Source organism: Carcharodon carcharias, assembly GCF_017639515.1.
Source record: "Carcharodon carcharias isolate sCarCar2 chromosome 27 unlocalized genomic scaffold, sCarCar2.pri SUPER_27_unloc_2, whole genome shotgun sequence".
NCBI classification, from domain to species: Eukaryota; Metazoa; Chordata; class Chondrichthyes; order Lamniformes; family Lamnidae; genus Carcharodon; species Carcharodon carcharias.
In genome coordinates this window covers 1,555,742-1,580,715 of record NW_024470635.1, presented here as the reverse complement: position 1 = coordinate 1,580,715, position 24,974 = coordinate 1,555,742, and the positions used below count along the sequence as shown (strand labels likewise).

Here is a 24,974-nt window from a genome sequence, read left to right as displayed (position 1 = left end):
GTTACTAACATATTGCCAGCTGTAGAGTGTTTGAGTGGCCGATTTAGGCTGCAGCTTCTATCGAGTTGTGGATTTGAATCTCATCACTGCCAAAGTTTCAGTTGGTTCATCCTTTCAGACGTTTCGTCAAATTCCTTAGCATAGGCGAGGGTAATTTGACGTATGACATGGTTTGTCTTGGTAGGAGGAACAAGGGAGGCTGTAGGAATTGCAGGATGACTGTGAATTGACGGGACTGATTGCTCTCATTCTCTGTTGTAACCATTCCATGATTTTACATGAACAACATTTACACCAGTGTAAGGTCTTCAGACATGGCTGAGTGATTAAGCTGATGGATTCAAACTCCACTGGGATCTGCCCACGCAGATTCTCATCCTGCCGATTGCATTGCTCAGTGTTCCTTCCTTATGGTGCCTCCAGAATTAATTATTGGCTCTATAGAGTCAGAACCTTCCAAACACTCCCGTCTGTTTTTCCTGTTTCACTTCTGTGTTCCTTCTTTTCTGTCCATTCATAAGCATTCACAGAATTTGCAGTCAGAAGTAGAACATAGCTGAGCTATTTAGTGGCATCCTTGCTTTCTTAGAGTTTGCCAGTCCTCAGGGACAAACCCTAGCCTGCTGTCACTCTCGGTGCATATGTCTGTGTGTATTCATATGTGTACGTCAATGTGGTTCAGTTCACTGAGGGGTGGACACATTTTTACCATCGCAAAACTTTATTCACTTGCATCATATATCTTCATGGTAAATGGTACAAAGAATAACAACAGGTTTAAAAGTTGCAAGAGGAGATTGACGCTTTCTGTATTTATTTAAGTGGAGACTGCTTATTGATTCAGTGTCCATATGTGACACAGCGGAGGAAGATTGAAGATTTCACTGAGCAACATTTGATCAGACAGTGGATTCCCTCGGTGTAATGGTGTGTTCCAGTTCTGGATATGCAATCAGAAAATCAATTTCTATTAATTACTTTGAACCCAATCTTTCTAATAGGTTGGATTTTATGCACATGCTTCCTCCATTTTCTCGCTTTATTTGCAATAAATATTCATACATCCATTTGTCTGGGAACTTGCTGAATAACAGAAGGACTGGCAAAGCTTGGATAAGATTTCCTTGTAGCCAAAGGGCACAAAGCAGAACCATGTCAGTGATATAAGTAGATGCAGGAAGAGAGGGAGTCTAAGTTGTCTTAAACCATTTAACCTTCAGTTGGAAGCTAATTTCATTCAGAAAGTATGCTATAGAAACACCCTAATTGTTCAGATTCGGTGCTTTCACCGCATGGGCTCTATTCCCTGTCTCGATGTTGTGCAAAATGTCGTAACCAGCAGCCAATTTATGATTTGGAAAAGAGTCATATTAAACTCGAAACCTTCACTCTGTTTCTCCCTTCAGATTTGCTGTCAGACCTGCTAGAACTTCCATCACTTTCTGTTTTTATTATAACATGAATTACTGTCTTTTTCATACACAGGAACACAAGAAATAGGAGCAGGAGTAGACTACATGGCTCATCGAGCTTGTTCCATCATTCAATTCAATCATGGCTGATCTTGGGCTTCAACTCCATTATCCTGCACGTTCCCCATATCCCTTAATTCCCCGAGAGAGCAAAAACCCATCAATCCCAGCATGAAATGTATTTAATGATGGAACATCCACAACCCTCTGCGTAGAGAATTAAAAGATACACAACCCTTTGGTTGAAGTACTTTTTCCTCATCTCAGCCCTAAATTATCGGCCCTTTACCCTGAGACAGTGCCCCATTGTTTTAGAATCCTGACCAGTGGAAACAATCTCTGTGTCCAACCTATCAATCCCCCTCAGAATTTTGTAGGTTTCAGTGAGATTGCCTTTCATTCTTCTAAACTCCAGAGAATAGAAGCCCAATTTATTCAGCCTCTCATCATAGGACAACCACTTCATCCCAGAGACGAATTTAGTGAACCTTCTCTGTACTGTCTCCACTGCCAGGATATCCTTTTTTTAAGGTGGAGATGAAACAGCACACGGGATTCTTGATACCGTCTCACCAAAACAGACTTCTTTATTCTTGCTTTATTACAATCCCCTTGCCATCGGCCTTCCTAACTGCTTGTTGCACCTGCATGCTCGCTTTCTCCGTTACTTGTGCAAGTCTCATTGAGCACCAGCACTTACAAATTTCAAAAGCATTCTGCTGTTCTAATTTTTACAAACAATTGAATGTATTCACACCTGTCTACATTATATCCTACCTACCATCTTGTTGCTCATTCACATAACCTTCTGATATCTTGTTACAGTGCTCTCCTCAAAGGTTACCTTGCCACCAAATTTCATACATTTCAGTTGCAGGCCCCAGTGAGAGTTGAACTCACAACTCCTAGTTTATTAGGCTAGTGCTCTAACCACTGAGGTATGGGGCCATTTGCTATATCCTACTCATAGTAAGTCTCCTAGTGGAATGAGGAACAGGACAACGTTCCACATTGATGATATTTGATAGACCTGGAAATGTCTGAGTTGGAGAAAAGATAATTAAAAGATGCAACATGAAAATGGCAGAATTTGATGTGCTTTCAGTGATGAATGTCTGCTGTGGTTATGTGAGAGATTTTACTGCCGCCTCTTTACACCAACACAAATATCACTCCTGACCAATCAATCACAACTGCTCTTTGAAAGCAGCGTTCCAGGCCGAATGGCCTCTTTCTTTGCTGGAACTGTATAACTTTATGTCTCCCAGCATAATTTCCCAGTCATTCTGACATTTTATTACACGCTATGGGAATGTACTTTCTTATATTCTCGCTTTTGAAGTCAAGGCACTGAGCAATTTCAAAATGTTTCTTTAATTCCAGCGCAGGATTTGGAACCAGACCAGTTGAACGACACTTTATTGGTGCCAATCCTCCACTGCAGCTACCTCTTAAATACAATGGCTGTCATTGCCCGAAGATGTCATTTATGATACAATTCTGTAACAGAAACTTATCTCTGGTGAAAGTATCCGAAAAGGGCAAATGTGGCATAGACAAAGCACGTTGCAAGAGTTATAGACAGCTTTCCTTGTGATTTAGAGGTGAGGATTCAGCCATTTCACCGCCGTGGCCCGGACTCGATTCCCGGCCAGTCAGTGAAGGTTTATTGATCTGGTGCAATCTGTTAAAACAAACCTGATTTACTTATTGATTGATATGCGAAACACTCAACAGCTCTGCCTGAATCAGTGGAGTGAGAGTTGAAGTTTGACATCAGAGCTGCAAATGTCACATGTGGAACAGCTTCAAGAAGAAATACAGTTCTTAATGTCTGAAGGATTTCAGTTTGGACTTTTTGTATTTACAAATTCATTCTCTCCATGTGTCCATTACCTTAATTACTCGGTCACAAGGACTCGGTGTCTGTCTGTTTAAATATTCCTCAGTGAAAATTTCAATCATCCTCCACTTTGTAGCATGTGGACATTTCACAGCTGAACAGTCTCCCCTCAGAAATACAGAAAGTTCCTTTTAAATCTTTTGAACCTGTTTTTATTTTCCCTCTACGATTTTAATATGAAGCCACACAGCTAAGGTGAAAAAAGTGTGGATGGTAAAAATGAGGAACTGAACCACATTGACACACACAGAGGAACACACACAGACAAATACACCTAGAGTGACAGAGGTTGAGGAGAGACAAACATCCAGAAAGAAAGGATGTCACCAAACTGACTCAGTTTTGCTCCATTTCTGTCTGCGGATTTCACAAATCCTTGCAGATGAATGGAAATAAGAAAGCGCGGGAGTTTTTGGTTGATTCTATTTACCCGATAACTAATCCTGTTGGCCCCTGGTTAAAATCGGGAATAACGAGAACAGCAGTCAGCAAACCAACATTGGGGAAACCCTAATGGATGCCAGAACCATCGCCCTCAACACTCGCCCGCGACGAACAGCACTTCCTTAGGGAAAACGTTCATATCAAATCAGAGACGGCTATAAAGTAAGTCATTCGGCCCATCGTGCCTGTGCTGGCTCTCAGGAAGAGCAACTAAACCAATTCCACACACTCGCCTTGCCTCCACACAAATTTCTATTTACATTGTCTCTCCTCGTTCACCCTGTCAAAATAAAGACCACAACCTGCCCCACTCACTGTATTAAACTGGACTTGTCTCTTGCTCACTCAAAGGGAATTCCTAATGTACCCGAAAGTGGGAGCAACTGAAAATTTGGGAGCAGTGGGATTCGGACCCACTCCTCCAGAGGTTTGAATCTGAATCCAGCTCTCCCGTTTGTAGAGCAAATGGAATTATATTATAAACAGCAGCTCAGAAATAATTTTGACCTGCTTGATCAGATGCAAGTTTTTTTTTGTAATTCTATATGAAATCAATTGCATAAATAAATAATGATTGTATCGAAAACTGTATAAGGAATCCTAGTCCAACTCTTCATGCCATTAGGTCAGGGAAACTTTGTTAACTAAGGCAAGCTGTGCATGGATTCTGCAGAAACTCCTCCTTCAAGCGAGAAATGGACAATGATTGAAAGGGGGAAAGCTCGGGTTTAAGGAAAGAGAGAAGGAATTTGAGACTAATTGGTTAGCTCTTTAAAAATAGCTGGCAAGATACGATGGGGTGAAGGGCTTCACGTTGTAGTAAAAACAGGAAATGTTGGAAAAACTCAACAGGCCTGACAACACCTGTGGAGAGATAAGCAGAGTTAAGGCTTCGAGTCGGCCTGACTCTAAAGAAGAGCCATATGAACTTGGAACATTAACTCAGCTTCTCTCTCCACAGATGTTGCCAGGTCTGCTGAGTTTATCCCAGCACTTCCTGTTTTTATTTCAGATTTCCAGCATCTACAGTATTTTGTTTCCATCTTAGGGCCTCTTACTGAGCTGTGCCATTTGATGATGACATTGTTGATCAGTCTGTCTCCAGCATTCCTAATGAGAACAGCCGAATTCCATTTCTTCAAAACGAAGACCCAAAGTGCTGCTGCATGACGTCAGCGTTTAACATTCCAGACAGCTCCACTGGGATCTTTATAGCACAGGGTCTGTGTAGGACAGTGGGGGTCATGGTCATTTCACATGTGGCAGAGCAGCAGTTTGAAGCCGAGCAAGAGCATGATCCAAACTTGTTCATTTAAGTGTGAGTGAATGTTCAATAATTTACATTTGTTGTTAAAAATGAACGCATGGGTTCGAAACCTGCCGCCTGAGGATTAAATCATTTTAAATAGGAGAAAACACAACTGTGTTTTCTTATTCATTTGTGAGCATTCAAGAGATGGCGTATTGGCATTGTCACTGGGCTAGAAACCCGAGATAAAAGCAAAATACTGTGGATGCGGGAAATCTGAAGTGAAAACAGAAAATGCTGGAAAAATTCAGCATGTTGGCAATATTTCTGGAGAGAGAAATAGAGTTAATATTTCAATTCCATGTGACTCTTCTTTGGAGTTCTTTGAAAGCAGTGCACTGGGCTGAATGTCCTCTTTCTTTGCTATAACTTTCTATAATTTGATATTTTCCAACACCACTTCTTTTACATTCATTCTGTTATTTCATAATCCACTCCTGCGAATGGGTTCAAAGCTCAACTACGTGCACAAGACTGGGAGGAGTCTGTGACTGTGGATAATCGGCTCTGTGCACATTCCTGTAATCAGTATCTGGGAGAATCAGGAAGATGAGATCCCAGATTATCTTTACTGTAATCTGCAAACTCATTCTTTCTAAAATCCTTGGGTCCCGCATTCTTTGTCCCTGCTTTCCAGGGAAAGATTGGGTTCATGATCTGATGTGTCTGCATCAAGCAGCTAATTGACCTGGGAGCTGGACGGGCAGAGGGAGCTAGAGGAGAGGCAGGGACAGAAGCAGAAACAGATGCGACATGAAAGTGTTTAGAATTGGATGTGTCTCAGTTCCTTTCAGTGATGAATGTCTGCTATTTGTGTTCCCTTGTCAGTTTCACAGGAACTGCAGTGATGAAGTTGGTGGGTTTTGGAATTTGACAGTTACACATGGAGCAGCTTGTGAGGCTATTGTACCTCACTGTCAATTTCATGTTCCAGCTCACAGAAACCGTTGTTGTCATTGACTGAAGAATTCATTCCATTTAAAATGGAAACGATAAAAGCAGCGTCAATAAGCCAAATTGAAATGAGGTTGCCAATTTCCCTGGTGGTCTAGTGCTCAAGATTCGGTGCTTTCACTACTGCAGCCGGGGTTCGATTCCCAGTCAGGGAATGCAAATTTATTGATCTTGTGAAATTGTCAAAATGAGTATTAATTACATATTGATTGAAAACGTTTAGCAGCTCCACCAGAATCAGTTGAAGTTTCGCCTCAGAGCTGGAAATATCACACTTGGAACAGGTCTGGAACAAACACAGAAGCGAAGTGAAAGAAGGACAAAAGAGAGGCTGGTTGCAAAGCATTGACCATAGGGAAGGTGGTGCCAGGAAAAATATGGGTGGGAGAAGGGCAAATCTTGGTACCTACTGTTTGCATTGACAAAAATATCACTCCTGATGGATCAACCAATCACAACTGCTCTTTAAAAGCAGCACATCAGCTCATCGAGGCCGAATGGCCTCTTTCTATGCTGCAACTTTCTATAATTTTATGTTTCCCAACAGCAGGGGTGCTTTTTTCACAGTCATTCTGCCATTTTATAACCCACTCTAGCGAGATGTACTTTCTTACCTTGTATTCGGCTCTTTTGAAACCAAAACATGGAGCAAATTCAACGTGTTTCCTTGTCATTTCCAGCACGAGATTTGTCACGAGACTAATTGAACGACACATTAACGGTGCCAATCCTTCACTGGAGCTCACTGCGATCAAAGAGCACTTATTATTAGCCTGTTATGTAACTTCTTGCAGTATATCTGCTGAACAATATAAGCTTATCACAGCTCTGCTTTCTTCACATTGAAATCCAGTGCGAAAATACGAGAAATTTCAAAACTGAACAACAAGACTGAAGATAATCAGCACTGCGCACATTCCTGTAATCAGTACCTGGGGGAATCAGAACGATCCTGGTGTGTCTTTAGCCTGTTATCTGTAAACCGATCACATTGTGTATTACGTTCGCACTAACTGACTGTGTGTGGTCAAACAGCTCCTGGAAGGGCGGAGAGAGCTGGAGGTGAGATAGAAAAAGATGTGACATGGAAGTGCTTTGAATCAGTGGTGAATATCCGTCGTGTGCCAGTTTCAAAGGAACAGAGGTTGGTGGCTATTTGTTTGAAAGAAGCTGCACTCGACGTGCGACGAGCCCACGATCCTGAGATTAAGATCCTTTGATCTACCAGTTGAACTAGCCGGGCACACATAACATATGTATCCCATATCCCAACGTTCATGGAGACAACTGTTGCTTTCCACCCGCAGCCTCAGCTTGTTCTGAATTTCAAAGTGTAGAAGGTAATCGAACTACACAGGCCCCAAGGTTGCAATACATTCCTTTCAATCATCAATAACATCATTCACACCTTCCACTTCTTAGCTGCACCTCCTTCTAAACATTGCAAACCCCTCTGCATCTCTCATCCTGATATTTTCCTCTGTAACATTTTCATCTGAAGCTGCACAACTAATGTGAATAAAGTTTGTGATGGTAAAAATGTGTTCACCTCCTCGGGAAACTGAATCACATTGACACACACAGAGGAGCACACACTGACATATACACCGAGAGTGACAGAGGGCAAGGGTTTGTCTCTAAGGAGAGACAAACTCCCAGAAAGCAAGCATGACACCAAGTTTTGCTCCATTTCCACTGCAGGTTTCGTGAATGAACAGAAATAGGAAAACGCCCGCTTGTTTTGTTGGGTTTTATTCAATGTAATCGATAATTAACTCTGTAGACACAGAGTTAAAACCAGGAATAATGAGAAGCAGGAAACCCCAATGGATTTGGACTCCATCGCCTAAACCACTTGGCTACGCTGACTGCCCCTATGCACAAGGTAATTTTGTTGTTATAAAATTATAGGTGGCCACAGCAGAGAAGGAGGACATTTGGCCCATTGTGGCCATGCCAGCTCATGGAAGCGGAATTCAGCTCATTCAACAATCCCACCTTTCCTCTGCCACCATTAATATTTTTATTGTCTCCCCTCAGTACTACTGTTAAAGTGAAACATTGCACACACCTGCTTTAACTGTGAGCTAGCACTTTTTCGGCCATAGGGCATTTTTAGCAGTAGTGGGATTTGAAACAACGCCTCAATGAAGAATGAAATCTTAAACCACTAACAATCACTACAGCTGTGCTACCAAGCTCATGATGCAATTCCACGTTGCCTTGATTGGATCTGGACTCCATCACCTGAACTACTTGGCCACGATGACTGACCCTATGGATAGGTTAGTGTTGTTCATGTAAAATTATAGATGGCTACAGCAGAGGAGGATGGAATTCGGCCCAGTCTGTCCATGTCAGCTAATGGAAGAGGAATTCAGCTAATTCGACATCCCCACCTTTTCTCCACAGCCATTTATATTTTTATCATGTCTCCTCGTTCTTCCTGTTAAAGTGAAACACCTCACACACTTGATTTAACTGTGAGCTGGCACCTTTTCGACCAATAGGACAATTTGGCAGCAGTGGGATTAGAAACCACGGCTCAATAAAGAGTGAAACCTTAAACCAGCACCTACAACAACTCAGCTGAATTACCGAGCTCAGGATGTTACTGCCCATTGCTTGGTCTGATATTGCTTCTGAAACAAAACAGAATCAAAGCTGCAACAATACGCCATAAGGCCCCACAAGCCTCCTCCGTCACTTAATAAGATCATGGCAGATCCCAACCTCAACACCAATTTCCCACCCGATCCCAATCGCCGTTCATTCCCTTAGATTCCAAAAATCAGTAGAATTTTTGAATGATTTTTCTTCCAATGACCCGAGAGTTCTGTGGACACCTGGTTGAATTCAACAATAATAAGAAGCACAGTCGGTAAGATTAGAACTTTCCTGGAGAAACCCTAGTGGATTTTAAAAGCATCATTTTCACCTTCAACCACCTATAGCCACTCTACCGAACTCAGGCTATTAGTGCCCATTACATTGGTTGGTATTGCTACTCAAATCGAACAGGAGCAAAGCAGCAGAAATACTTCATAAGGCCCCACAAGCCTCCTACGTCACTTAATAAGAACATGGCGAATCTCCAGCCTCAACAGCAATTTCCCACTATCCTGATAGACCTTAATTCCCATAGAGTCCAAAAATCAGGAGAATTTTTGGATGTTTTTTCTTCCATTGATCCGGGAGTTCTGTGGACACCTGGTTCAAATCAGCAATAATAAGAAGTACAGTCGGTAAAGTTTGAATTTAACTGCGGGGACTCCAATGGATTTTAGAACCATCCATTTAACCACTCGGCTATGATGATTGACCAAGGATCCAATGCTTTTCACTGATTCATCAATAACACCATTCACAGCTTCCGCTTCTCAGCTGCACCTCCTTCCAAACATTGTGATCCATTTTCCTCAGGATTTGTTCCTGGATTTAATGTTTAGCTGCTTTGTGACCTCATTTTGAAATCAGATTCGCTTCTATATCCAACACAATTTGAATTACAGACCTGATGGACAAACAATGAAAAACAAGTCACTCAGTAACACAAATCCCATGGTGCTCATTTTCAGATTCACAACAGTTAACTTTTCAATAAAATTAAGGAATTTTACAGTGAAACAATTTAGAAAGTTTGTGTGACTTTTATTTGTGACTCACTCACTCGGGTATTCTGTAAATGCTGCTCGGAGGTTTAGTGACTGGGATATAATCTACCTTTGTTTTCCTGAGCCTGTGCTCGGTGTATTGGGAGGTTTGGTGCAGGTTGGTGTATCTTGTGTCGCAGGGATGGGCAGTAACCCGCTGATTGAAGCTGCAGTCGCCGCTTTCTGCTGGCAGCGGGTGATTGGAGAGTGTGGGACCGGAATATTGCTGCTTTTCTGCTTTTCCCTGTCTCACTCACTGTGGAGCTGAGAATCATTGATGGGTTCGGTTCAATCCAATAACTTCATACATTTCCAATGGGCTAGATATCGCTACATGGTAGGTCTAAATGTTTTCTCATTATATTTGAAATTAATATTCGAAAAAAGCCACTTAACTGGGAGCTCACTAGATAACAGTGGAACTGGCAACATTTTGGGGTTCTTTCGTTTCAGCTCAAGTACCCAATAACAGCCCAGAACTGGGTGATAATCAATGCTGATGGGGAGGAAACGGTGAAAGCTTCGCCCCTGAGTAGTCTCAAACTACCAATCTTTCAGCTAAATGCCGAACGCGCTGACCAATTGTGCCACAGAGACGAATGAGCGCGGTAGCAAGGGTATCAGTGAGTTAAAGCTTCAGATTGCTGCTACCGCAATGACAATTGTCTCTGTCAATTTTACTCTTCCAAAATAAAGGCTGGGGCATTCATTGTGGATACATGGAAACAGTCTGATCCCATCTACTGCAGACACATCCCTGTCACTGGGAACCAGCTCTCCTACAGCCGGTGCCGTCTCCCTTCGAGCCTTTGCGTGCCTTGACTGTATTCTGATTGTCCCGAAGTATTCTGATTGTCCCGAAGCCGATATTAGGTTTGAATTCCTGATGTGCAGTAATGAGAATCCTTTCAATGTCTCAGATCAGTTAATTTCAATGATACCATCAGAGCCAATTTTCCAGCATCTTAAAGAAGAGAAAGGTGCCTTGACTGTCTCCGGTCAGTCGAACAGTTCAACCTTCATTCTCCTCTAATTCCAGTTCCCAAAGAGTTTCTAAAGATTCGCAAAGCTGGCGACTGGGTTTTCTGTTTTGGTTCCTTCTCCATTTTCCCATCTGTCAGCTGACAATATTTTCCAAAATATCATCTCAATCCCCCGCCTTGCATCATGTCCAGGGATGAGGAAATTCAGTTTTGTGGAGAGATTATAGAGACCGGGCTTGTTTTCTTTAGAGTAAAGAAGTTTAAGTGGAGATTTCATGGAGCTGTTCAAAATGAGGTGGGTGGGGGCAGTGGGGACGGGCGGCTTGATGGTGCAGACAGGGAGAAACTGTTTCCACTGACGGGGGGGTGGGGGGGGGTGGGGGGGGTGGGTTCAGTAACCACAGGATTGGGATTTAAAGATAGTTAAGGAAAGACAGACTTTTACAGCGCTTTTCCTGACCAGCGGATATCTGAAACCACTTTCAAGCCAATTAAACACTTTTTGAAATAAAAACAGGAAATACTGGAAAAACTCAGCAGGTTTCGCTTTCCACAGACGCTGTCGAGTTCTACCTGTGTTTTATTTCAGATTTACCGTACTTTGCTTTTATTGAAGTACTTTCTGAAGGAGAGCCATTGTTTGCATGTAGGGTGCATGGCAGCCAATCACCGCTCAACAATCACCCAAAGCCAGGGACTTGACAATGCGCAGATCTTACAATCTTAGTTGAAGGATAAAGAGTGACCAGGACACATAACTGCATCGCACTGTCTTCAACAGACTTTGCAGAATTTGATGATGTTTAGAACGAGGCAACTCTTCACACATTAGGTAAACATGATAACCACGGCCCTGCAGAAACAGAGGACAGGAGAAAAGCTCAATGGGCCTCACTAAAATGTTAAGCGGTGACGTCATGCAGCAACACTTTGAGTCTTTATTTTGAAGAAATGGAATTCGGCTGCTCTCTTTGGGAATCTGGGAGACAGACTGATCAGCAATGTCATCATCAAAAGGCACAGCTCTACAATAGTATCTATGTCAGTTCTCCAATGAAGTTAATAGTAGAGATGATTTCTGTATGTTACAAAGTGCAGGATGATCTGATTAACTGGTGGAGCTGGTTCGAGTTTCCCAATGACCTATTCCTGCTCCTTTGCTTCTGTTCTATTTCGATGATAACACCAGTGAAGGAAATTATGAAGAGGCGGATGCACTGTGGTAATGCGGCCGAGCGGTCTAAGGCGCTGGGTTAAAGCTCCAGCCTCTACAAAGGCCAATCCCACCACTGCCAAACGTTCAGGTGATCTACCTTTTGGGATCAGCTCCATTGGGACCAACAGATCCCGGCTCACCTTAAACCCAGCAGAATGTGCGGTGTTTTATTTTGATAGGAAGAAAGAGGAGAGACAATATACATATGAGTTGCTGTGGGGAAAAGGTGGGTTGTGGAATTACAGTCGTTGAGTTGCTCTTCCAGAGAGTCGGCATGTGAACGACATGCTGAATGTCCGTCTGATGTAGCCGTCTATGATTTTATACAAGCATCATTAATACAAATCTGGGGCTTGGAATAGTGACTGAGTGATTAAGGTGACGAGTTTTGAATGCATTAGGATCTCCACCGGTAGACTGGAATCTTGACAATTACGCTTCATATCATTCCTGAATTTTACAGTGTATCTGCACAACTAACTGTCCGAATAAGTTGATTAAAACCATCTAAAATCTCCAGCGTTCTCTAATTTCTATTCGTCTGCAAGCATTCACAAAAGTCACAGCGAGAAATGGAACAAAAACGGAACCCAGTAGGTGTCAGGCTTGATTTCTGGATGTTTGTCTCTCCTTAGAGACAATCCATTGCCCTCTGTCACTCTCGGTGTATATGTCTGTGTGTGTTCCTCTGTGTGTGTCAGTGTGGTTCAGTTCCACAAGAGCATGTACATATTTTTGCCATCACAAACTTTATTCACATTAGTTTCAAATTTCACAGAGAAAAATATCAGGATGGAAGATGCAAGAGGAGTTTACAATGTTTGGAAGGAGGTGCAGCCAAAAAGTGGAAGATTCAGGGAGAAGTTTTCTTCTCACTTAACACGAGATTTGGAACAAGATCTGGGAGATATTTAAGTCAGTGTAAACAGTAAAGCCTCCCTTATTCCTGCTATATTTCGCCTTGCACAAACATCTCTTTGGTTAGGGATTTGCAGCCTATCACAGCCCTTGGCTCATTCCTTATCTTCACTTCTATATTTGTTCTCCATCTGTTGCACGGGTGACATTTCCAGTTCTGAGGCAGAACTCCAGCTCTCAGTCCACTAATTCTGGCAGAGATAAGCGTCTTCTGTTTTTCATCAAGAAGCAACTCAGACTCATTGTAACAGTTTGCACGAGGTCAGTAAATCTTGATTCCCTGATTGGGAATAAAACCTGGACCACAGCCGTGAAAGTGCTGAGTCCTGACCACTAGCCCACCAAGAAAGCTGCTCACGTGCCTCACAACCCGGCTTATCTATGCTACCTGTGCCTTTTATTTTTGTTTCAGACCTGTTTCAACAGGGACACGTTTCATAAGAACATTAGAAATAGGAGCAGGAGTCGGCCATTCGGCCCCTCTAGCCTGCCCCGCTACTCAATAAGATCATGGCTAATCTGCCCCAGGCCTCAACTCCTCTTTCCTGCCAGCTCCTCATAGCCCTCAACTCCCGAAAAATCCTCTTTAAATATTCTCAGTGAGCTAGCCTCCACAACTCTCTTGGGAGAGAATTCTAGGCATTCACTACTCTCTCCGAGAAGAAATTACTTTGCATCTCAGTTTTAAATAATTGCCCCCTTATTCTGTAACTATGTCCCCTAGTTGGAGGTTCCCCCATTAGTGGAAACATCTTCTCAACATCTATCCTGTTAACCCCCTCAGAATCTTGCACATTTCAATGAAGTCTCCCCTCAGCCTTCTAAACTCTCACGAATAAAGGCTTCACCTGCTTCACCATTCTTGATCAGTCAGCACCTTCATCCCAGAAACCAACCTAGTGAATCTCTTTTAAACTGCCTGCAATGTCAATGTATGCTTCCTTAAATATGGGGACCATACTGTACACAGGAGTCCAGGTGCAGCGTACCCAACACCCTGTACAGTTATAAGAAGACTTCTCTATTTTTAAACTCCAATCACTAGCAATACAGGCCAAAATTCCATCTGCCTTCTTAATTACCTAAGATTGGCGGGAGAATGGGGTTGAGAAACATGATTAAATGGTGGAGCAGACTCGATGGGCCGAATGGCCTAATTTCTGCTCCTATGTCTTATGCTTATGCTTATACTTGCTGCACCTGTATGCTAACATTTTGTGTTTCATGCATAGGAACACGCAGATCCCTCTGTGCTGAACTTTTTTGGAGTCTCTCTCCATTTAAATAATATTCTGCCTTTTGATCCTTCCTATCAATGTGTATGACCTAACATTTTTCTATATTAAACTCCATTTGCCAACGTTTTGCCCAGTCACTCAACCTGAGTATATCCCTTTGAAGATTCCTTATGTCCTCATCACAACATGTCCTCCCACCTATTTTTGTATCGTCAGAAAATTTGGATACATTACACTCTCCCCCCTCTTCCATGCCAATATAGATAGTAAATAATTGAGGCCTTAGGACTGACCCTTTTGGCACTCCATTAGCTACCTCTATCCATCCTGAACAATCCCGACTTCTGTGTGTGAAATTTGACTCTTTACATTGTAGGGTTTGTGTAGGGTAATAGGGATCACGGTCTCTCACACACGGAAAGTTTCCCCGCTACATTGCAGGGTTTGTGTAGGGGAATAGGGATCATGGTCTCTCACACATGGAAAGTTTCCTCGCTACATTGCAGAGTTTGTGTAGGATAGTAGGGATCACGGTCTCTCACACATGGAAAGTTTCCCTGCTTGAAAAGGGGTAGAAGCATTAACAGAATTAAATGTGAGGAAAGGTTGCATCGTTCCCGTTTGCTGTTAAATAGTAATTGGATGCATTGTCTCAAAACCATGTGACATTGATGCTTCTCCAGGTTTTGAATGATATTCTGAAAAATGCATGGCTTGGAAGAAAGAGGGAAAGGTGGGGACAGATTTGCTGCATGACCGTTCGCACCTGTGTGAGGTGTTGAATGAGCTGCTGATGTGCTGTGTCATTTGATGATTCTAATGTTAAATCAATTTCTCTGCCGCATGGCTAAGGTTTTCAGCTGAATTGTACTTCCACAGAACAAGATTCTGTAGCGCACTAAGACAGCGCAGTTTGATATTCCAGGTCGGTCTGCAAGGAGCTGCGTATTGTTTTTGTAGTCCAGTGGTTATCACATTTGCTTTACATGCCTAGAATTCCCTGAATCGAAACTCACTGCAGAACACTAGAACGGGCAACATTTGTGGAAAACATTCTTGCTGCCATTGACAGCCCGGATCTGAGTGACACTGAATGTTGATGGGGGAAAAATATTAACAGCTCCGCCTCCAAACCACCAAACTTTACAGTTAACAGCTGCAAGCGCTGACTAATTGTGCTGCAGAGAGTGATGCAACTTTCTGTGTTCTTTGTGCAGGCATAGCCAAGTCTCTTTGAACATCAGCACAACTTTCTCATCTCTTCAAACATGTTCTGCTTTGTTGTTTTTTTAAACTATTTTTATGACCAAGTGAGTAACTTCAGATTTGCTGCATTTTTCTCCATCTGGCATTTTGTTAGCCAATCACCTCTTATATATTATAAAAACAGGAAATTCTGGGAAAACTCAGCAGGTCTGACAGTCTCGGTGGAGAGGGAAGCAGAGTTAACGTTTCGAGCCCGTCTGGCTCTTCTTCAGAGCTAAAGAGAAATAGAAAGTGATGTCATTTATGCTGTTCAAGGGTGCGGGGAGGGGTTTGGGGAGGGGTGGGGTGGGGAGGGGAGGGTAGAGCAGGTGAAGCTGGATAGAAGGTCAGTGATAGGTGGGGTCTAAGGTGAGATTGACAATGGTGTCATGGACACAAGACAAAGGGGATGTTAATGGGAGTGGTGAAAGCTGAAGAAGGTGCTGATAATGGCATAAAGGCAAGAAAGCAGAATGAATGAATAGAAGAACAAGGGTCAGTGCCCTGTGAAAGAGCAGAGAAGACTGAGGGGCGACCTGATCGAGGTGTACAAGATTATGAGGGGCATGGGTAGGGTGGATAGGGAGCAGCTGTTCCCCTTAGTTGAAGGGTCAGTCACAAGGGGGCATAAGCTCAAGCTGAGCGGCAGGAGGTTTAGCGGGGTTGTGAGGAAAAACTTTTTTACCCAGAGGGTGGTGAGGGTCTGGAATGCGCTTCCTGGGAGGGTGGTGGAGGTGGGTTGCCTCACGTCCTTTAAAAAGTACCTGGATGAGCATTTGGCATCTCATAACATTCAAGGCTATGGGCCAAATGCTGGTAAATGGGATTAGATAGGTAGGTCAGGTGTTTCTCACGTATCTGTGCAGACTCGTTGGGCTGAAGGGTCTCTTCTGCACTGTGATTCTGAAACACAGAACAACTGACAGATGGCTCTATTTTGTGGTGGGGTGGGGAGAAATGCAGTGGTTGGTGAAAAAGGATAGAAAGGAGATAAAAGAGGGATGAAATAATGAATAAATGAATAAAAATAAGTAAATAAAAATAAAAATACATTTTTATAACGGTATTTTAGAAAGGGTGCAAATAAAGGAGAGAGTTCATGTTCTGAAGCTATTGAACTCAATGTTTAGTCCGGAAGGCTGTAAAGTGTCTAATTGGAAGATGAGGTGCTGTTCCTCCAGTTTGTGTTGAGCTAAACTGGAACATTGCAGCAGGCCAAGGACGGACATGTGGGCATGACAGCAGGATGATTTGTTGAAATGCCAAGGGACATGAAGGTCTGGGTCATGCCTGCAGACAGACCAAAGGTGTTCTGCAAAGCAGTCACGCAGTCTGCGTTTGGTCTTTCCATTATAGAGGGGACCACATTGGGAGCAGCAAATGCAGTTGATCAAATTGAAGGGGGTACAAGTGAAGCACTGTTTCACCTGAAAGGAATGTTTGGGCCCTTGGAGGAGGGAAGCCCCTAAAAGGCCATCTCTCAGTTGTTCTTTGTTATTCTTGGTCTGTATTCACACCTATCAGCACCTTATTTAGCCCTTTCCACTACCATTAACACTCCCTTTGTCTTGTGCCCCTGACATCTTTGTCAACCTCTCCTGAACCCCCACCTATCACTGACCTTCCCACTTGCTCCACCCAACCCTTCGTAAATAGTATAAATTCCATCAGATTTCTGCTTCTCTTTAACTCTGACGAAGTCACAGGGACTCGAGACTTTGATTCTGTTTGCCTCTCCACAGATGCTGTCAGATGGTGAGCTTTTCCAGCATTTTCTGTTTTTAATACTGATTTCTAGCATCCGCAGTACTGTAACTCAAAAGCAGAAATCTATTGTCTATATCATTCTGCAGCCTCTCAGCTTTCTACACAGCTTGGCACTCTCTGCTGAAAAGCTATCCATAGGCTCTAGCGAGAACTGAACTCGCGCTCCCTGACTTACAAGACCAGTGCTGTAACCACTGAGGTATGGAGCCACCCGCGAAATTAAGCGCACGGAATATCTACCATATTCAATAAAACGAGGCAGAGGCTGATGTTCTGGGCGGACGATATTTCAAAGGCCCGGAAATGTCTGAGACGGAGAACAGGAAGTTAAAAGATGCGACATGAAAGCAGCAGAATTTGATGTGTGTCAGTTAATTTCAGTGATGGATTTCTGCCGTGTGTCGCCTTGTCAGTTTCACAGGAACTGCAGGGATGTGGTTGGTGACACCTGGTTAAAATGAGGGATAATGAGGACTGTAGTCAGCAGGATTCAAACCTACAGGGGGAAACCCCAACGGATTTCAAATCCATCACGTTAAACGTTTAGTCGCGACTAACAGCTGCTCCCGAGCTCAAATGTATTCTTGTCAAATCAGAAATGGCTGCAGAAATGGCCCATCCTGTCTGTGCTGGCTCTCTGGAAGAGCAACTCAACCAATTCCACACATCCGCCTTTCCTCCACAACAATTTATATTTGCATGGCTTCTCCGTGTTTTCCCAAACAAAATAAAGGACCACAGCCCGCTCTATATTAAACTAGAATCTCCTCTTGTTCTCCGAAAGGGAATTCCCAAAGATCGCCAAAGTGGGGATGTGATTTAAACTGTGGCAGCGTTGGGATTCGGATCCACTCCTCCAGAGACTGGAAGGAATCCAAGTCCAAATCTTCATGTCAATGGGTCGGGAAAAATTTGCTAATTAAGGGAAACTATGCATGGATTCTGCAGAATCCATTTTTCTGCAGAAAATAGAGAAAAATTAGACTTATGGAAAGAGCGCAGTACATTGAGACGAATTTTTTCCTCTTTAAAAAGAAGCTGGCATAGGTGCGATGATCCAATCACCTGCCAACCTGCTGTACCATTTGATGATGACATTGTTGATCAGTCTGTCTCCGGCATTCCCAATGAGAACAGCCGAATTCCATTTCTTCAAAACATAGGCCAAAAGTGCTGCTGCGGAACTGCATTGTAGTCAGGTGTACTAAGAGCTTTGGGTATTGAGTTGCTGTAGTGTAGTGGTTATCACATTCGCCTTACATGTGAAAAGTTCCTGGTTCAACATTGGGCAGAAACATTATCGAAATTTGTTCATTTAGGCGAGAGGGAAAATTCCTTCACTCCTGGCTTGTTGTTGGAAATTAACTGAATACAGTATCTCACAGCCGAATTGCACTTGCTCTTCGTCTTTTCACAAAGTGGACACTCAGCAAAATGAGGATATCCTTCAGCTGGCAGCGGGTGAGTGGAGAATATTCAAAATGAATATTCAATAAAAAAACATATCTGTTGGAACTCGCTGGATAACAGGAGAGTTGGCAATTTCTATCCTTTTTTGTCGCTTAAGGACCCAATTACAACCCGGGACTGAGTGTCAATGAATTTTGCTCCAGCTAACAGCAATCGCTGTTGTCATTGGCTGAAGAAGTCGTTTGTGTTCGACATAAATGTGTCATTTTGTGGGAGAAAAGTGTCTCTGGGGAAGAGATGTGAAATGAAAATAAAATACATAGATAGCATGGATAAGTCGGGCTGAGAAGTTGCAAGCCTGGGGGTCTAGTGGTTAGGATTCAGCGCTTATAAATGTCATGCGAATTATTAAAATAAATGTGCATTACTTCCTGAATGAAAACTGAAAACGCATATCAGCTCCGCCTGAATCAGTGGAGTGAGAGCTGGAGTTTTGCATCAGAGCTGGAAATGTCACCCGTGCAACAGGTCGCGACCAAATACAGAGGTGAAGATAGAGAATGAGAGAAGGGCTGTGATAGGCCGCAAATCACTAACTGTAGAGATAGTGGTGCAAGGAAAAATATGGGGGTAATAGAGGAGATTTCACTGTTTACACCGACACAAGTATCCCCTAGATCTGGTTCTGAATTTCGTGCCAAATGGCAAAAAATTCTCCCTGAATTTGCTCAGCCCAATGACGTCAAAGGTGCTGAACACAAGGGAAGAAGATGGATTTTGCTGGAATGGGTTGTAAGATGATGGAATGACTGCGAATGCAGCAGCAGTGGGGATGGAAATGAAACAATTATAGAAAGTTCCAACACAGAAAGAGGCCATTTGGCCCATCGTGCTGCTTTGAAGGATCAGTTGTGATTGGTTGATCAGGAGTGATATTTGTCCCAGTTTGAGCCACAGGAAGAAAAATCTGTCCCATTCCCACTCACATTTTGCACCCTCATCCCTTTAGTCAGTTTCTCTCTCAGGCCTTGTAACCTATCACAGTCCTTCCTTTTTGTCCTTTCACTCCCCTCTCTCCACCTCTGGACTTGTTTTCCATCTGTTACATCTCTGGCTTTTCCAGCTCTTATGAAAATTCATCCAGCTAGAAGATTAACTCTCTTTTTCTCACTCCACAGACGCTGCCAGACCTGGTTTCTTTTAATAAGGAATTCCTATTCACTGTGACAGTTTACACAGCGGGAAAGAAAAGGTTTTCCCTGTACGGGAATTAAACCTAGGCTGCGTCGGTGAAAGCACCAAATGCTCAGAATTAAATACTCTGACTTCCAGTGAAGCCGAGAGCAGTTTTCATTCATAAACCAGCGGCTGTGATATTAACAAAGCGGGATGGAGAAAGATTCAGTTTGATCGGTGACACTGCCGGAGGAATGGGAGAGCTGGGGATCATCCATGAAAGCAGCAAAGTTTAAAAAGGGAATTTCACTGTCGCGAACCCAACAGACCTGGCATTAAGAGCCTCAGACGCCGTCGACTGAACTAGCCAGGCATTTAAAAAGAGCGAAGTATTCCACATCCCCACATCCATGGAGATCACTGCTGTTTTCGACCTCAAGCCTCAGCTTGCTCTGAATTTCAAACTGTGGAAGGTAATCGACCGACAAAAGCCCCAAGGTTGCATTGCATTCCTCTCAATTATCAATAACATCATTCACACCTTCCACTTCTGAGCTGCACCTCCTTACAAACATTGCAAACCCCTCTTGCATCTTTAATCTTGATATTTTTCTCTGTACAATTTCAATATGAGGCTGCACAATCAACGTGAATAAAGTTTGTGATGGCGAAAATTTGTTCATCACTTCGGGGAACTGAACCATAGACAGAGGAACAGACACAGACATAAGCACCGAGAGTGACAGAGACGGAAGGGGGGACAAATACCCAGAAAACAAGGATGTCACCAACTGGCCAATTATTGTTCCATTTCAGACTGCAGATTTAGTGAATGTTTGCAGATGAACGGAAAGAAGAAATACGGACATGGTTGGATGGTTTTCAGTTCATTTAGCTGATAATTCATTCTGAAGGCAGTTTGCTAAAGTCAGGAGTGTCACAGGAAGGGACGAATGACAATCATGAGTAGGCGATTCAGCCCTTTGAACTTGTTCCACCAATCAGTAAGATCATGGCTGATCTGATTATGACCTCGAGGCCGCTTTGCTGTCTTCTCCTCAATATTTGGAAAATAATGTCATTTGGTATCTGGGAAAACGGATTGGGAACCAAAACAGAAAACTCCGTCTCCAGCTTTGTGAATCTTCAGAAACTCCTTGGGAACTGGAATTAGAGGAGAATGAAGGGTGAACTGCCCGACTGACCAGAGACAGTCAAGGCACCTTTCCCTTCTTTAAGATGCTGGAACATTGACTCTGATGTTATCAGTGAAATTAACTGATCTGAGACATTGAAAGGATTCTCGTTACTTCACATCAGGAACTCAAACCTAATATCGGCTTCGGGACAATCAGAATACTTGGTAACAGACAAGACAATGAAAGGCTCAAAGGGAGACGGTACTGGTTGTAGGAGAGCTGGTTCCCAGTGACATGGGTGTGCCTGCAGTGGGTGGGATTAGACTGTTTCCATATATCCACAATGAATGTCCCACTTTTTAATTTGGAAACGTCAAACTGATAGAGAACAATAGTCATTCCATTTGCAGCAATCTGAAGTTTTAACTCACTGACATCCTGGCTTAACCTTACATCGGCGCCTGTGGTGCAGTTGTTTATCACATTCGGCTGTTAACCGAAAGGTTGATGGGTCCAGACCACCCGGGAATTAAGCTTTCACTGTTTTCTTCCGATCAGCATTCATTGTCCCTCAGTTCCCGGTTGTCATTGGGTACTTGAGCTAAATATGATGATCCCCGAAAAGTTGCTGACTCCACTGAGAAAATAACTAGACCTACCATGCACCGATATTTAACCCATTGGAAATCTATGAAGTTATTGGATTGAAACAAACCCATCAATGATTCTCTCTTCCTCAGCTCCACAATGACTGAGACAGGGAAAAGCAGAAAAGCAGCAATATTCCGGCTCCGCACTCTCCAATCACCCGCTGCCAGCAGAAAGCAGCGACTGCAGCTTCAGTCAGCGGGTTACTGCCCATCTCTGGGACGCACGATACTCCAACCCAGGCCAAGCCTCGCAATACACCGAGCACAGGCTCAGGAAAATGCAGGTAGATTATATTACGCTCACTAAACCTCCGAGCAGCTTTTACAGAATACCCGAGTGAGTGAGTCACAAATAAAAGTCACACAAACTTTCTAATTCTTTTCACTGTAAAATTCCTTTATTTTATTGAAAAGCTTACTGTTGTGAATCTGAAAATAAGCACCATAGGACTTGTGTTACCGAGTGACTTGTTTTCCATTGTTTGTCCTTCAGGTTTGTAATTCAATTTGTGTTGGATATTGAAGCGAATCTGATTTCAAAATGAGGTCACAAAGCAGCTAAACATTAAATCCAGAAGTAAATCCTGAGGAAAATGGATCACAGTATTTGGAAGGAGGTGCAGCTAAGAAGTGGAAGATGTGAATTATGTTATTGGAGATTGCGAGGAATTCATTGCAACCTTGGGGTATTTGTAGGCCGATTATATTCCACACCTTAAAATTCAGAACAGGCTGAGGCATCAGGTGGAAAGCAACAGGTTTCTCCATGTATGTTGGCTTATGGAGCTACTTTGCATGTGCCTAACTAACTCAGTCGGTAGAGCATGAAACTCTTAATCTCAGAGCCGTGGGTTCGAGCCCTATGCTGGGCGCTATAATATTTTTAAAAATCCAAATAAGATTCATGTGGAAACGTTCATTCTGTTTCTCTCACCAGCTGTGAAGTTTATCCACCATTTCCATCGTTCACAGAAATTTGCTTTGATCTTTTTAATTTTAAAATCTTGCTGCTTGAAATAAACACCAATTGCTGTGTCTCCTGTGAAACTTACAAGACAGATATTCAGCACTGAAAGCAACTGACACACATTAAATTCAATGCATGTGTCATCTCTTTCTGCTTCTGTCTCTGCCTCGCCTCCAGCTCCCTCTGTCCATCAAGCTCCCAAGTCAATTAACTGTTGCTTGATGCAGACACAATCAATTTGTGGGAATGGATAAAACTCGTGGAAGAGACACCTGAATCTCACCTTCTTGGTTCTCCCAGCTAATGATTACAGGAATGTGCCCAGTGCCAATTATCCCTCCCAGTTTTTCAGCTTTTTAGTTGATTTTCACACTGGGTTTGAATGTGAAGAAAGCAGAGCTGTGATAAGCTTAAGTTGTTCAGCAGATGTACTGCAAGAAGGTGCATAACAGGCTGACGGTAACAGTGCTCTTTGGACGCAGTGAGCTCCTGTGAAGGATTGGCACCATTAATGTGTCGTTGGATTAGTCTCGTGACAAATCTCTTGCTGGAAATGACAAGAAAAATCGCGGAATTTGCTCTGTGTTTTCGTTTCAAAAGGGACGAATACAAGGTAAGAAAGTACATCTCGCTGGAGTGGGTTATAAAATGGCAGAATGATCTGTGCTGTTGGGAAACATAAAATTATAGAAAGTTACAGCACAAAGAGACCATTCGGCCGGGCGTGCTGCTTTCAAAGAGCAGCTATGATTGGTTGATCCATCAGGAGTGATATTTGTGCCAGTGCAAACAGCAGCCACAAATTTCGTACTTTTCCCACCCATATTTTACCTCACACCAACATTTCTACAGTCAGTGCTTTGCACCTAGCCTTTCTCCTCTCCTTTCATTCCCTTACCCCACTTGTGACAAGTGTGATGTTTTCCGGCTCTGAGGCCGAACTTAAACTCTCACTCCTTTAATTTTGGTGGAGCTTTTAATTGTTTCCAATCAATGAGTGATCAACACACGTTCTAACAACTTAAATAACTCAACATCCCCTGACCAGGAATCGAGCTCAGGCCCTAGCGGGGAGAGAGCTGAATCCTGACCACCCGACCACCAGGGAAGCTCCACCAATGTTTTTCGATTTGGCTTATTTATGCTGCTTTTGCCTATTGTTTTTCAGTTCAGATTTCTTCATAAAACTGCCTGTTCCAGTTCAACACAAACGACTTCTTCAGCCAATGAAAATAACTGTTGCTGTGAGCTGGAACATAAAATCGACAGTGAGGTGAAATCGTCCCACAAGCTGCTCATGTGCAACTTTCAATTTCCAAATCCCTCCACCCTATTCGCTGTTGGTCCAACGGAAGTGCCGATCTCGAGTCACTGGACATCAGGGAAATGACCAGTAAGGCTTGACATTTGGATTATGGAGGCTACTTTTGACATTTGTTTTCATTCCCGATCTCTTTCGCCAGAGACAACTTCCTCCGACCAAATGGTCTGTGTCGGATGAACACACAAGTGACATCTTCACCAATGAGAAGATAGATTGCTGTTTGCTGTAACATGAAATCGATCCTTTCCTCCTTTAAGACAGTTCTTAAAGCCTCCCTCTTTGACTGAGCTTTTAGTCATCTGACCGAATATGTGGCTCAGTGTCACACTTTGTTATATAATGCTCCTGGGGAACGTCTTGTGACGTTTCATTAGGTTAAAGGCGCTTTATAAATATAAGTTGTTGTTGTAGGATAAATATAGAAAGGGCCAATCTCCTGTTTTATCTTTCACGCTGATACTTTTCTCTGCGACATTTTAACATGAATTCGCACAACTAATGTGAATCAAATTTGCGATATTAAAAACGTGTTCACCCCCTCAGGAACTGAACCACATTGACAAACACAGAGGAACAGACACAGAGATATACACCGAGAGTGACAGAGGCCTAAGGAGAGACACAGACCCAGAAAGCAAGAGTGTCACCAACTTGGCTCCATGTTTGTTCCATTTCCGAAAGCAAATTCCCTGAATGCTGACAAATGAATGGAAATCAGAAAGTAAGGACGTATTTGGATAGGTTTCCTTCTAATTAAGTGATAATTAATTTGGTTAAAATCAAAAATGGTGAAAACTTTAGTCAGCAGGATTCCAGCCCTTGTGTGCATATTTACAATAAACGTTAATCATCGAACTTTCGCTCACACTAAAATAAAAAAGCTTGGATAATGCTCTTGCTGGTTTTCAAACCACAGCTGCATCATATGTAAAGTGAATATGACCCCACTCACCTCTATAAACCCTGCGCTGTAAAGATCCCAATGGAGCTGTCTGGAATGTTAAACGGTGACGTCATACAGCAGCACTTTGGGTCTTTGTTTTGTAGAAATGTAATTCGGCTCATTAGGAATGCTGGAGACAGACTGATCAACAATGTCATCATCAAATGGCACAGCTCAGTAACAGGACCTTCCACCCATCGTGACTTTGTCAGTTTTGTACAAAGAGTTTTATAATTAATGACAATTTTCTTCTCCTTCTCCTT

General features: G+C 42.9%; 1 non-coding gene across 1 annotated transcript; it reads right to left on the bottom strand.

Moving 5' to 3' along the window:
- Nucleotides 1-2,347: 2,347 nt before the first annotated feature.
- Nucleotides 2,348-2,420, bottom strand: trnai-aau. The gene has a single exon. It is a non-coding gene; the product is annotated as a tRNA-Ile (tRNA).
- Nucleotides 2,421-24,974: the final 22,554 nt, after the last annotated feature.